Raw genomic sequence first — 13,466 nt, 5'->3', positions numbered from 1 at the left:
GCGGGGCCCGCCTCCTTGTTTACCACAGTTGCCCGGCTCCGGCTCGCGGGGCGGCGGGCCCCGCCCCTTTCCTCCAGCGGCGGCCTCCTATTGGCTGCGAGGAACGCGCCGTGCCCGCTGTGATTGGTGGAGGGGGGGCGCAGCTACTTTAAAAAGGGGCTGAGGGTACTGGGCGGCTCCAGACGCTGTGAGAGCTCGGCTGGTGGGGGTGGAGGTAGCGCTGCTTTTCCGTCACTTCACACTTTATGAGGGCTTTGAGGGGCTCTCCTTACACCTTGTGAGGGCTCCGAGGGGCGAATTTACCCGGCACAGCCCGCCCGAGGTCTGATGTGTGCCAGAAGGGCAGAATTCACAAGATGGGATTCGTACCCGGAGGGTACCATGGCCCTGAGGGCATTGCCTCAGTGCCTGATAGGAGAAGGGCCCTCAGAGGGGGCAGGTTGGAAACAACCTTTCTGGTTTTTATGAGCCCACAGCCAAATGCAATGAACCCCAAATCCTTAAATCCTTACCCTTAACCTTCAAGGTACCACACCAAGTAAATTTGAGAGTGACCCCGTGAGGTAATACTGTACCAGAGGGGAAGATGCTGAAACAAAGCTGCTGCTCATAAATGTTATAAAAACAACCCCAACCAAAGCCTGCAGAATTAGCAATGAAAGAGAAGAAAGGGCAACACCCAAACCTGGCAGCACCTGGAATTGATCGGGAACAGCTGGATGGGGGGAATGGGGCTCCAGAGGTGGGATTTGGGTGCTGTGGGTAGGACGAGGCTCCCAGGAAAGGGTAAACGCAACCACCGGAGCATCACTGTGACTAAACTTGGAAGAGCTAAAAGAGAACATTTTGTAGGCTGGAAAGGAGCTGGAGCTGAGAGGAAAGAAATCATCTGCTGTTTGCGTCTGCCTGCGCGCAGTGTGTGCCTTCTGCACAAACAACCAACACCGCAGGGGAGAAATACCTGAGCTGATTGCAGGGCCCCAGACTTTGAACTGCTCGGCTGAGTATCAGAAACATAACTCTGTAACTGTATTGTCATTTTCCTATGGAAAGCACTTTAAGCAGGTAGCAGAACCACTCTAGGAGCAGGATTCTGGAGCTGCTCCTGACGCAGCCATGCCCAAGCATCATCTTTACCTTCACCTTCCTCCACGCCTCCACAGCCTCTGCAGGTTTTCCTCTTGTCAAAATAAACCTGAAAAGCCTCGTGCTTTTAGCTCTGGTGGCTGCCCACTGGACCTTGAACGCGGTGGCCACCCCTCGGAGGCAAATTTGCATCCCGATCGTTTGGGTTTGAAATCGCCCTTTCAACCATCAAACCTGCGGTTTGGAGGCAGGACCCGGCTGAGCACGAGGGAGATGTGGGCACCACCGCTCACCCGCCGCGTTTGGTTTCCTCCGGAGCAGCTGCTGGAGGAACGCTCGGCACAGCTGCTCTCCCTTCCCTGCCCGGTAGCTGCACCGTGAGGGAGAAGAGGAGACTCAGCTGCTTCATCTTGGCAGGTCGCGCAGGAGCTCGCGGAGCGCGGCAGATGCTCCACAGGCTCCTCGGAGCCCAGGGGAGCAGCTCGTAAAGGGCGATTTGGTTTTGCTTCTTTGCCCGGCTTCACAAGGAGAAGGGGAGAACCCTGAGAGCCAGCTGCCAGTTCCAGTATTTCGAGCATGGATGCAGTTTGGCAGGGCTTTTACTGCTGACCTGCCTCGTGCAACCCCCCAGGGAACAGCACCAGCAAGGCAGAATCACTCCATGGGCTTCCATCAGCCCTTCTCCCCACACCTGGCACCTGCCCCGGCCTCATTGAATGGAAATAATCCTTCACCTCCCTTAAATCTCCTCTTTCCCTTGGGAGACCTCACACAGCAGGCTGCATTTTGTCTCAGCCTTATTAAAAGAAAAAAACACCAAACCCAAACCAACCAAACAAAACACCACCAAAACCAAACCCCTCCAACTATTCTGGTGGTGGTCCCTTGATCCTCTTAGACATGGCCCCAGGATGGGAAAGGTTAGATGGCTCTGCTTCCTAAGAGGATTTGGGGGCATCAAGGAGGATAATAAAAATCGACAGCAGAGAACAAACCAGAGGGATAATAAAACAGACAGTTCTGAGCAAATGGAAGGGCTACGCCTCCCTCCTCATTTCAGGTAGCAGCAATGGAGAAGTTGGAGGCTTATCTTTTAATTAGGTTAAATTAGGAAATCTTTTTGTTTTGCTTTGTGTTTAGCATAACATTGTCTTGGAGGTAAAAGCTCAGAAATGGAAGGTTTTCTAGATTAGGTTAAATTAAGATATTATGCTTCTTAAAGAAGACAAAGTGTTGTCTTCAAGGTAAATGTTTAATTACATTTTAAATACAATTTTGTCCATGTAATAATAAGAAAGAGCCCAGCTCTGCCTGTGACTGTGGTTCCAGACGGAGGCCAAATAAATTGAGAAATTGGTGTTGAAGGAGTTAGGAGGCAGAGTGTAATTACTGGGAAGATGGGGGTCCTGCTGCATTATGATTCTTGTTTTTAGCAGGTCTGGAAGAAATAATTTAGAGAAAATTACTTTTTTTTTATGGCCATAAGAAAAACAGAATCTAATATCCACTTTTCTATGAGGAAGAAAACTACAGAATGATAGATAACACTCAAGGCAACGGAGTTTGGCCCAATAATTGCACTCAACCCTCCAGACTATCTTTTAAAGAGTCTTGATGTTTATTTTGCTCTCACTGCAGAAAATGCTCCCGTTGTGGCTGCAGGAGAGGCTGGGATGTCTCGTGATGCTGGAATAGCACTCCAGTTATTCCCCAGAAAGCCCTCTCTGGCTCTCAGAACCACTCCAGCTGGTGATTTTTAGGCATCACAGCGATGAAAGGATAGAGCAGGGAGATGGGAAGAGAGGCTCTGTGGTGAGGGCAGCAGGGTCAGAGTTAATGTGGTTCTGCGAAAGAAAAACGGAAAGGGAGAGAAAGAAAGGGGAAAAAAAAGAAGGGGAAGGAAGGAAAGGAGAAGGCAGAGGAAGGAAGGCAGGGAAGAAGGCAAAAAGGGAAGGGAAGGGAAGGGAAGGGAAGGGAAGGGAAGGGAAGGGAAGGGAAGGGAAGGGAAGGGAAGGGAAGGGAAGGGAAGGGAAGGGAAGGGAAGGGAAGGGAAGGGAAGGGAAGGGAAGGGAAGGGAAGGGAAGGGAAGGGAAGGGAAGGGAAGGGAAGGGAAGGGAAGGGAAGGGAAGGGAAGGGAGAGAAAAGTAGGAAAAGGAAATCAACCCAACAACCCAGCCTTGTTTCATTGTAATGGAAAGGGATAGAACATCTAAAAGCATCCTCAAAACAGCACAGCCTCAGCATGTAAACCAGACACCCAAACTCTGTTGACAGCTACTACAAAGTACAGATAGTGACAACAAAACCTGCTGGAACTGCCAGCTTTAGAAAGGAAGGGCTCCTTTACCTCCCGAGGAACAAGCGCGGCGGTGACAGAACAAGGGGCCACCTCTGGAGGATTCCTGACACCTCACCGTGGCGTAGAGCCCAATTTGTGGCCCAGCTTTCTGCAGCCTGATCTGAGGAGCTGATGAGTCCCCCCCGTGCTGGGAACAGAGGGCTCCTGCTCCGTGGGATGGATGTGGCTGTTCCCACTTCCCACCCCGGGCTCTTACTCACCCGTGGCCCAGAGGGGAATGTTTCGGGGAGGACGAAGCTTCTGAGGCATCTTCCTCCTCCGTGCAGCCCCAAGGCAGCTGTTCCCCACCTGCAAGCAGCAAGGTCTGATATTATCCAAGCATAGATGTGTCAGTCTCTCTGCAGTTGTGATCAGATAAGGGGAAATCCATACATTTAAACCAGCTGATCCATTATACAAACAACAGCCCCCAAACTTCTCCAAGCAGGGAGAATGAGCAAAACAGTCCCTGATGGCCTGTAATGACTCAGGGCAGAAAAAATCTGTCTGGTATTGATTATTTTAAGGTTTTAGAAACACAAGCAGAGGGCATGAGGCTGTGGAGAAGCCTGGATAATTAAGAGCCTCGTTATCTGCTCCATGAACATGGGCTGCTGGGGTGTTTAACCTGGGAGAGTGTGCTCCTTACTTAAGGAACAGGGAGTGGGGAGCATGACTGCTTAGATTAAACCATGTGCTGAGGGATTACTAGGATTGTTTCTGTAGGAATTATTCTAATAAAACACTGAAAGGCTAAACTGTACTAATAATCCAACAGGTGATGGAAATACCACCTGTGCAGGGTGGATGTATTGACAACAGAGAGAGTTTCCTCTACCAACCTGCACATGGTGTGAGAAGACTAATGTATAAAGTGGGTGATAAAGGCAGGAGAAGGAAAGGAAAGGATAAAGGTATAGAAAGATATGCTTAAGGCTTGGCTCCTTGGAGCAGCCTTTTTCCTCCTCCTCCTCCAAATGATCCCATCAGCATCTGGTGACCATCCTGTGCTGCTGCTCCTGCCCAGGAGGAGGTTTGCAGGCTGGAAGGCACAAGAACAGATAAACCAGTAGTGGATTTTGCCCTGATTTAATTCAGTTTGTGCTGTGCAGGAGGACAAATTTCATGTGATAATTTTAATGAGCTTAATGTGTAGAAAAATGGATATTTAGCCCCCCGAACCCTCAGAATTCAGAGGCAACATCACACATATCTGCAGGTTTGGGTGCTTTTCCTTCAACTCCACATTCAGGCATATGAGATATTAATTATCTGAATTAACACTCACATTTAGGGATGCACGGAAGCCTCGCTGAGAATTCCAATGGTTCTCTGCTAGCAGGAAACATTTACACAATATAACCCCCACCACCTCAGCCAGGCTTATATTTTATCTTAGAAAAAGGGAAAAAAGCCATTCACATCTGAGATAACAACCTGTTCTGTGTTTCTTAAACCAGAATTGTGTAGGAATGAGCTTTCATCAGAGGAAGAATCTTGCTTAATTATGGTGAAGGTCTCAGCAATCTTACCTCCTCTGTGCCAGGCAAAATATAAAACAAGCTAAAAAATAGTACAAAAGCAGAAACATAGCAGAAGGTGCATGGAGAAAAGAGCAGAAACAGTTCTAGTTTATTCCTTTCCTGTAATACCAGGTGACTAATGTAGCAGCCTGCACATTGTTTCCCCATTAAAATCAGCATCATCAGAATGTCTGTGTTCCATTTTCCCCTACTTAAGTAAGGTAAGGGCCACAGGAATGCAATGAATCTGCTCTTGTGAATGTGGAGCAACAGCCTATTTTAGATGGCTTCAGAAATAAGATCCCAAGTGGAAAAAAGTCTAAGAATAATTTTCAGCCCGAGACTTGACTTGTCAGAAAATGCAGTTCAGGCAAAGCAGAACTCCAGGTGAATCCATGATGAACTTGGTGAAAGTGAAACAAACCCAGTTTTCCACAAACAGAAGCATTGAGAAAGCCCAATAACCTTAAACCAAACTTAAATATTTGTTTGAGGTGTCAAAAAAGCACCTGGAGTCAACCCAAGAAGCAGTTTGTGTAAGATGTGGTGGTCCCAATGGCCTCCTGGGACTGAATTACCTGCTGTCTATAGGAGGTTTTCATCTGGAGTTGTTTGGAACAGAGAGATCTCCCCTCTTTTTGAGGTAAAATTTGGCTGTCTAACATTTCCTAGCAGACACCTGAATTGTTTGGGAAGAACCCAGGAGGTGACAGACCCATCTGACATCAGTGGGGACTGAGAACAGCTAAAAGCGTGCCAGGAGACCCTACTTGAGAAAATACAGGAATTTTCCAGCTGCAGAAGGAGCCAAGCAGACCAATGCTTTTGGAAACTGCCAGGCTTCCTAGCAGTCATTAAAGACTGGTTTAGTTTTTAAGGAAAATAACCTCCAAAGGGTGAATTTCCACTCATTTGACAACCATCTGTGCAGTCCAGAGGCCTCCTCACGTGCCAGCAGCTATCCCTGCTCTCCCCCAGTGTGATAATCTCTGCTCTCCTCGAAGGGGTGGGCTGGGTTTGCTCTGAGAACGTTGTCAGGAGAGCATATTTCACACACACAGAAAAATCTTCTTTCATCATATAAATATATCCCACTGTTGCTGCTTTTTAAAAGTGAATTTCAAGGCAAGCCAGAAAATAACAACCAATACCTTCAAACACTGGGAAGATTAATCACTATGTGGGAACACGGGAAGAAAAGCGGATCATATTCATTGTCCACAGACTAGAAGACAAAAAAAAACCCCCAACAAACCCATATATTCTTTTGGTTCTGCTCTATGTTTTGGCCAAAGATGAAACACAGCCATACATTTTCATTACCTGCCTCAGAGCTCTCGTGGTTTATATCAGCCCCACTGCCCCAGCTGCCCCCTGGGTTAATAATTGTGCCACAGGGTCAGTGGTTTCAGCAGAGCTGTGACAGTTTTCAGCTCTGGTGCTGAGTCTGAAGAGGATCCTGCCCAACGGGGAGAGTTTTAGATGAGGATTAGTGTGTGAATTCTTCTGGACTAATAGATAAGTGCTACAATAATTTAGGACAGATTTCCAGCTTGTGGTTAGCAGACCCTTGGGGTTAATACACTGCTCAGTAGCAATCTATTAAAAAATACTGGAGAAAAAAACCAATTTCATATAAACCATATGGGAAGATACACAGAGGACGTTTGTCTTTAGGAGACAAGTCAAAGACTAAAACCTACCAGTTTACACACATTGCAAAGAAATTTATCAAAGCAGCTGCTACAGGACAAGCAGTTTTGGAATCTTTCAGCAAGAGATAACAGTATGAGAAACTTTGGGGTCAGATTATTAATCAGAGTTATTAATTGGAGTTATTAGACTTGATGGCAAGGGAGCCACGGAGGTCCTCAGGCCATTTGTCCACAGACAGGGTAAGTTACTGTCCAACGCTGCTGATTTTAATTGGATTCTCTCTGACACTTTTTAGGAAATCCTTGATAAACTCACTGGATCAAATTTTCGACCCCCCTTGATTGTTTTCCTGAATTGATGCAGAGAGACCCTGAGTGGGCTGCAGAGTCACTCCCCTGCACGTGGTCAGTGAGAAGCCTGAGCAACCAGATCCATCTTAGAGCCAAAAGTATTTCCCCCCTTGCCCTGGTGCCAGGCTCATTTCCCTTAAACTTTAATGCCTTTGAGCCAGGCCATTATGAGCCAGGCCAAGAGAAATAAGGACACCTCAGAGCATTTGAATGGGATAACATAAATACTTCCACTGTAGGGAAAAGGAAGCATTTCCAAAGAGCTAAAAGTCATTTAAACTGTGGTGCTGCAATGAAAATTCCAGCTTATAGCTCTCTATATTGGCCATCCTCGGGTGACCACTAAGGCTTGGCTAAAATCATCTGTCAACTGTAGCTCAGGCTGGAGGGTGAAGCAGATCAGGAGATCCCTTTGGGCAGTTATTTTAAGATTTAAGGGCATTTTATTGGCACCACTCAGATGTCACCAGCCTCCTTCTGGAGTGATGCAGAGCTGCCAGGTTATTGATTGGGATAAATTGCACAGATCCTGGTGCCTGTCAGGTGAGGTCCCTCCCCAGGGACTTTCAAGGTAAGCAGAATTTAAACCTCTTCCAAGGAGGTCAATAGTACGTAGGGAAAAAAGAAAAATATCAGGTTAATGGGGCAGATGTTCCAGCAACTAAATGTATTTCTATTCCCTGTAGAGAGGAGTAGAAGTTGTTGAAGCGCTTTGCCAAATTACAGAATTACCCTTTTCCCTGCCCAGCCATTAACCAAAACAGGAAAGCAGAGCCCCTGTGGAGTTCAGCATTTCCAGGGTGGGAGTTTCTGTGCCAGATCATCAGGATCCAGGCCAGAAATAAAAGCTAAGATTTTAAACCATCGCAGGAAGTCATCAGCTAAAACCATGAAAGAAGAGTCCGCACTTTGCAGAGGTGCTGGTGTCACAGTCCTATTTTGCAGGTTATTTTTTTCCCCTCAGAAAAGCAGGATTGTTGCTCTGTTTTAAAAATAAACTTTTCTTGAGCGTCCATGTCCCCCTGCAAGGCCAAATCCCTTCAGCTGGTTGTCCTGGACACCGCACTGAGCTCCCTGTCAAACCCTGAAATACAGAAAGGGCTCAGTGCAGCCCAAAATAACTTCTAAGTCACCTTCAGGGTGAAGTTCATCCATCCCGACCTGAGAAACAGGTCACTCCAAACCTCGCTGGGATGAATCACTGTCTGCACTATATTTATCCCGAGCCTGGGGAGGTCTGCACCAAACTGTGGACATTTTGCCAGTCTGAGCCCAGTGAGCAGAGATGTCCCACCTACCTCGTGGCATCTGCAAGGGCATGGCCTGTAGGTGCCTCGTCATCCTGGCCCTCGAGAGGACACTGCACTCTCCTGACAGAGGAGCTCCCTTTCCCAGTATCATCCAGTATCCTGACTGTGGGGCTTTGCTGGTGCCAGATGGCCAGCACAGCCCCCCTGTTGTGCTGGGAGAGACAAAGGTTTCATCCTCCAGGTTGCTGCTGACTTCAGAAATGTCCTCAGAGGCCTCTCAATTTTTCCTGGATCAGTATAAAATAAAACAATTTCTTGGTGCTGAAGCCCTGTGAAACAGGAAAATGCTTTTCCTTGCTGGTGTCTCCGGGTGGTCCCAGCCCAGACTCACCACCTGGTCATTCCCCATCTGTTGTGGAAGAGGTCCCATGGAATGACAAATCTCATAGCTGGACCCACAGATCCAACTATATTTCAGCTTCCCTTTTCCTACCTTAATCTTGCACACAGGGCAATGCCTAATCCACGTGAAAGAAGAAAAATCTTCCTTGGATCCTCATCCAGGATAAGCAGTTCCTCTTCAAGGACCCCAACAAACCCTGTATAGATCGATGCCTTCTCCCCCTCCTCCGTGTCAGGGTGACACTCTGCCTGGCTGAAGTGCCCAAAAAAAAAATGGGAAAGGAGGTATTTGTGTTGCTGAGCCTTGAGCTGCTGTGTTAGCTCACAGTTTTTAATCCTGGTCTCCTGTGGGCTGCTCCAGCCGTGCACGCTGCATACAGATGGAAAAGGCTCTGACCAGGTGGCCAGGCTGCAAAACAGAAAATGAGAGCTGGAGAAAAATAACAGTTATGGGATTATAAAACTACCTGCCAGGTATCAGAAATGCGAGGGAGGGAGAAATCAAGCAGTTACAGGGGAAGGGAGAGGTAAGGAAATTATTGTCTCAGGGTGGCATCCTCCTGTCTCAGCTTCAAAAAGGAAAAAAAACCCCAGAGGTTTCTTGGTCAAGATGTGGAAGACATGACCTGTGGGGACATCAGCCTTGCTGATGGGTTGCTGCAATGCCATCACTTCATGTTGCTGATATTCTCCCAGGATTTGGGGCTCTTGGAAGCCAGAGACACTTGGGACAAGCTGAGCTTCCTGGGAGCACAGGCCCAGGAATGCTGTAGGAGACATGGAGTTAATCAGCGTGGCCTGTCCAAGCACCTCTGTAGGAGTAGTTAGCACTGTAGGGAGGCTGGAATTGCTCATTTTCTCAGTGGTTGGTAGGGAAAAAGCAGTGTCACCTGGTGGATTCTGGAAGGCTGTTGCTTTGTGTCTGTCTCAGTTGGTCAGGGGGTTTTTTCCAGCCGTCACCCCGGCACAAGTCACCGAGCCCATGATGGCCCCTGGGCTGTGTGGGGTGGAGGAGGGAAGACATGGGACCCACCTGCAGGATGGATGGAGCAGCAACATCCAGGAGCATCTCAAATCCAGGCTGGGAAGCCTGCAGGAGCCAGGGAAGCCTGTGTGTACTTGGCCAAAGGCAAACCCAGCCCAGCCTTTAATGCTTTGCTAATGGCCTGCTTCCAGAGATTTCCCCCCAAACTCGCTCAGGGCTCTTTCCATTTCATCCTGGAAAATCCCAGGGTTGTCATCAGAAGCTTAGAGAGATAGAGGAGGGGAAACTTCAGCCCCCAAACACCTATTGCTGAGAGTTGTCCTGGAGAGGAGGAAAAATTCAGGGACAGGTGCTCAAATGGTTGATGGCAAAACACCTGTTACATGGAAGGGTCTCTTCTCTTGAGGTACCTGTCCACCTTCTTGCTCTTTGAAAGGATTTTTGCACCTGGTGGATCAAACTTTGGAGGAGAGGGAATACAGTTATGGTACCAGGGCTGGAAAGGCCTTTCAGATCTAACAATTTTTTTTTTTTTTCAAACAACTTGGAAGCCTGTGTGTGGTTTTAAAGAGATCTGGTAACTCAGGTGGCAGTTTGGAGTCCAGCACAGAAGTTATTAAGTGACATCTCTGAGCCACGTGTATAAAACCAGAGAAGATATTGATAATGGTTTTCTCCCTGGTTACAATCTACTGCATTTATTCTCACTGCACAGCCAGAAACCACCTTTCCAGATATTGCATTATGTTATCACTCCAGCACCTCCCTGAGATGGCCGTAGTAGGTCCCAAATCAGATAAAGCCCAAGCTCATCAGGGCAGCCAGCCTTTAAATCACCATTTAAAGGAGGCTTTATCACTCCCTGCTTCAAGCTCTGCAGCCACAGCGTGAGGCACGAAGCAGGTTAGGACTCAGCTCACCTTGCTCCAGATTGAATGTTTCCCAGATTCTGGCCTCCATCACTCCCAGCCCAGTGTGTGGTTCATCCTGAGGGTCTGAGAGTGAGTTAATCTCGTGGAAGAGACGGATTCAATGATATTTAACTGAAGCTGGCAGGGGCAGCATGAGGAGAGAAGCAGTGACAATCCAAGAGCAGGACCATACCTGCATGCCTCCAGGTTAAAGTGAGATCAGCTTGCAGCCATCGGACCCCAGCTGCTGATCACGGCCCAGGGAAGGGCTGGAAAGTGGGATCACATTGTCAGCTGGGGTGCAGAGGTGGTGTGGGGACACATAGGGGACCCCCGGGGTGGATGAGTCTGCTCCCTGCTCTCAGAGCAGGGACATCACAGACTCCCCTTCATTATCACACGGGGACCAGCCACTCCACAGGCATCCCATAAATCACAGCTTGTTGCAAAGCTGGCGGGTGGGTGCCCTGGGCCATCCTGGAGCTGGAATCACACGGCTGTGGCAGTCACAGGCACCAGCACCCCGAGCTCCCCGGGGGCTCTGGGTCAGCCAGCCGAAACCCAAACCTCTCATCTCCCAGATTCTGCTCTGAGGAAGCAATACTTTAAACTTGTTTGCGGTTCTCTCTCCCTGCTGCTGTGTCAGGCAGGAAAGGAAGAGATGTAATTTTGAGCTCAGCACTATTGCACCTCCTTATGCAACGTGGTTAACGAGACGAGGGAACTTGTAGCTGGGAAGATCCACTCCAGCCTGTGCTGGCTCTGTCTCATCCCGGCCTCAAGAGACCACACTCTCGTTTTGAGGGCATAAAAAGCAGAACTGGAAAGGCACAAAGCATCAAGGGCAGGGGGAAGCACCGATGAAGTACAGCCAGCACAGCAGCCGAGCTTCTCCTGTCAGGGGTGTGAAATGACTTGTGTGCTCGTACCTGTCTGAAGCCCTTAAATAACTTCACCAGAAGCTCTCCCAGTTCTCCCATCACAGTCTGCAGATGTGAGTCGGGTCAGCTTGATATATAAATGGGAGACCACAAAGGAGCAAGTGACCCAGATTCTGACAGACTTTCCCCAGAATTTAATCTTGATATACAACACCAGCCGTCTGCTGGATCACAGTATTTTAACCCATGTGAAAAACAAAGTCCACCCTCTTGTCACCCCTAAAAGCAAAAATCCTGCCTGCCCAGCACTGACTCTTTTCAGACACAATCCCATCTTGCTGATGAGTTCTGAGCAACTGCCCAGTCCCAAAACGCCCATGGATCCACCAAAGCCTCAAATATAAATGCTGAAGATCAAATCTGGCCCGATTTAAGAAGCAAACCCCAAGCAGAGCAGCACAGCCCCATCCCCCTGCTCAGACATACCACTGGGTGACAGATCCTCCCAAGGACCTCGGGCTGTGGCTTCTGGGATTTATTTAATTACTCTGAGAGGTGAGAAGGTGGATGTGGGGAAGCTGTGAGTCAAAGGGCTCCACCTGTGGATGGGGAAACCTTCCTGCCTGACCTGATGCTGAACAGCTGGGAGGCAGCTGGGGCCGGGCAGGGACGGCTTTGACTCACTGCCTGGCACCAAAGGTCAGTGCTGTGGATTTCTGCATCATCTCTGTGCTCACACACAGTAAATATCCCTGACTCCAGCTGGAGCACAGCTGTAATAAAGCTCTGTGAAAGTCAGCTGGCTCATCTTCGGGCTCATGCACCAACCACGAAATTACAGGTCCCTTTTATAGCCTCTTTATTAAAAGGTGATTCCACAGGAGCTGTAAAGGGGGTGATTTTCAAATGTGAGCTGGATCTGCCAGTCCAACAGATTTTTTGCATCATGCTCAGCCCTCTTTAACCACCCACCTTCTCTCACTCTGACTCTTTTCTTCACTCACATGTGAAACCAAGTTGATCTGAAAGTCCCTGGCAGACCATGCACCTGGTTCCTGTCACTGCCTCTGCTGGTGTCTCTCTGATGCCACCATACCCCAAAACCTGCAGCCTCTTTCCTTGGGAGCCCCTCTTTCTCCACGGACACGGAGCTTCCCCGACCCTTCCTTACAAACCAAACCAGCCAAAGAACTCTGACACACTTTCCTGGTTTTTAACATTTTCCTTTGGGCTGGATGAAGCCCAGCCACTTGTCTGCACGTCAGCTCTTATTCTACAAAGGTTAAGTGATCAGTAATATTTTGTATTTTCAAAGGTTGCCTCGTTTCAGTTTAATTTGCATGTTCTCTGCAAACACATCCTGCCTGAATCGCAGCCACCTCTGGGGGAAAATGCAGGGAATGATGACCTGGGAATGTACCACGTGGCAGTGGGAATCAAAGGACATTAAAAGCAAATCCCTGCTGTTCCTGGCCATGATAAGATCCCAGTACACACGGGCTGGGTTTTAGATCCTGTTACTACGTACGGGTACATTGATTAAACCTTTGTTCTTAACCTGAGCTTTCCAAGGGAGCCTGTAAACATGGTGCACTATCATAATTTCAGTTATAATAATACATGAGCTCAAAGGAAGGCTCTCAGCTGCAGCTTTTTTATATTTAAAATCTTTCTGGCTGAGCAATTTCAACTTACTATTGATCCAGATGACGCATTTGATTCCTATAATTGAGATTGGAATTAAAAAAAACCAAAACCAGCCTTTCTGTTTCTCCCAGAATGTTTGTTTCTCACATTTGACAGCTCTGTGTGTGCATTGCTCAGGCTTTTTCCATGATTAAAACGATGGAATTTTTCAAGAGTAGAAAACTGTAGCTGCCTCAGCCCAAAAGTCACCGAGGAGGCTCAGATGTGGGGATGGTGGGGGCAAAATACCTGAGTGTTTTCCCACCCATTGCCTTTTAAATGCTGAGCGGCTGCTAAAGTTATTTTCTGAGGGATCACAGAATCCCAGACAGGTTTGGGTTGGAAGGGAAGTTAAAGGTCACCCAGTTTCACCCCCCCTGCCATGGGCAGGGACACCT

The 13,466-nt window shown here is 48.3% G+C and overlaps 1 long non-coding RNA gene across 4 annotated transcripts; it reads right to left on the bottom strand.

Annotated features, from left to right (window-relative positions):
* Nucleotides 1–814: 814 nt before the first annotated feature.
* On the bottom strand, nt 815–10,487 carry LOC127479860 (uncharacterized). 4 transcript variants are annotated; one of them, XR_007907683.1, is made up of 5 exons: nt 8,252–10,487; nt 6,099–6,172; nt 3,646–3,733; nt 3,434–3,540; nt 815–2,930 (listed from the first exon to the last, which is right to left on the bottom strand). It is a non-coding gene; the product is annotated as an uncharacterized LOC127479860 (long non-coding RNA). The 4 variants fall into 4 exon arrangements; XR_007907685.1 differs by having other exon boundaries at nt 3,434–3,733; nt 8,252–8,490; nt 8,598–10,487; XR_007907682.1 differs by having other exon boundaries at nt 3,434–3,733.
* Between the last annotated feature and the right edge of the window lie 2,979 nt (nt 10,488–13,466).

The sequence above is a fragment of the Manacus candei genome, unplaced genomic scaffold (assembly GCF_025592945.1).
Source record: "Manacus candei isolate 608988 ecotype Guabito, Panama unplaced genomic scaffold, ASM2559294v1 h1tg000070l, whole genome shotgun sequence".
NCBI lineage: Eukaryota > Metazoa > Chordata > Aves > Passeriformes > Pipridae > Manacus > Manacus candei.
The sequence above is the reverse complement of the archived record's forward strand: the minus strand, read 5'-3'. Positions and strand labels throughout refer to the sequence as shown.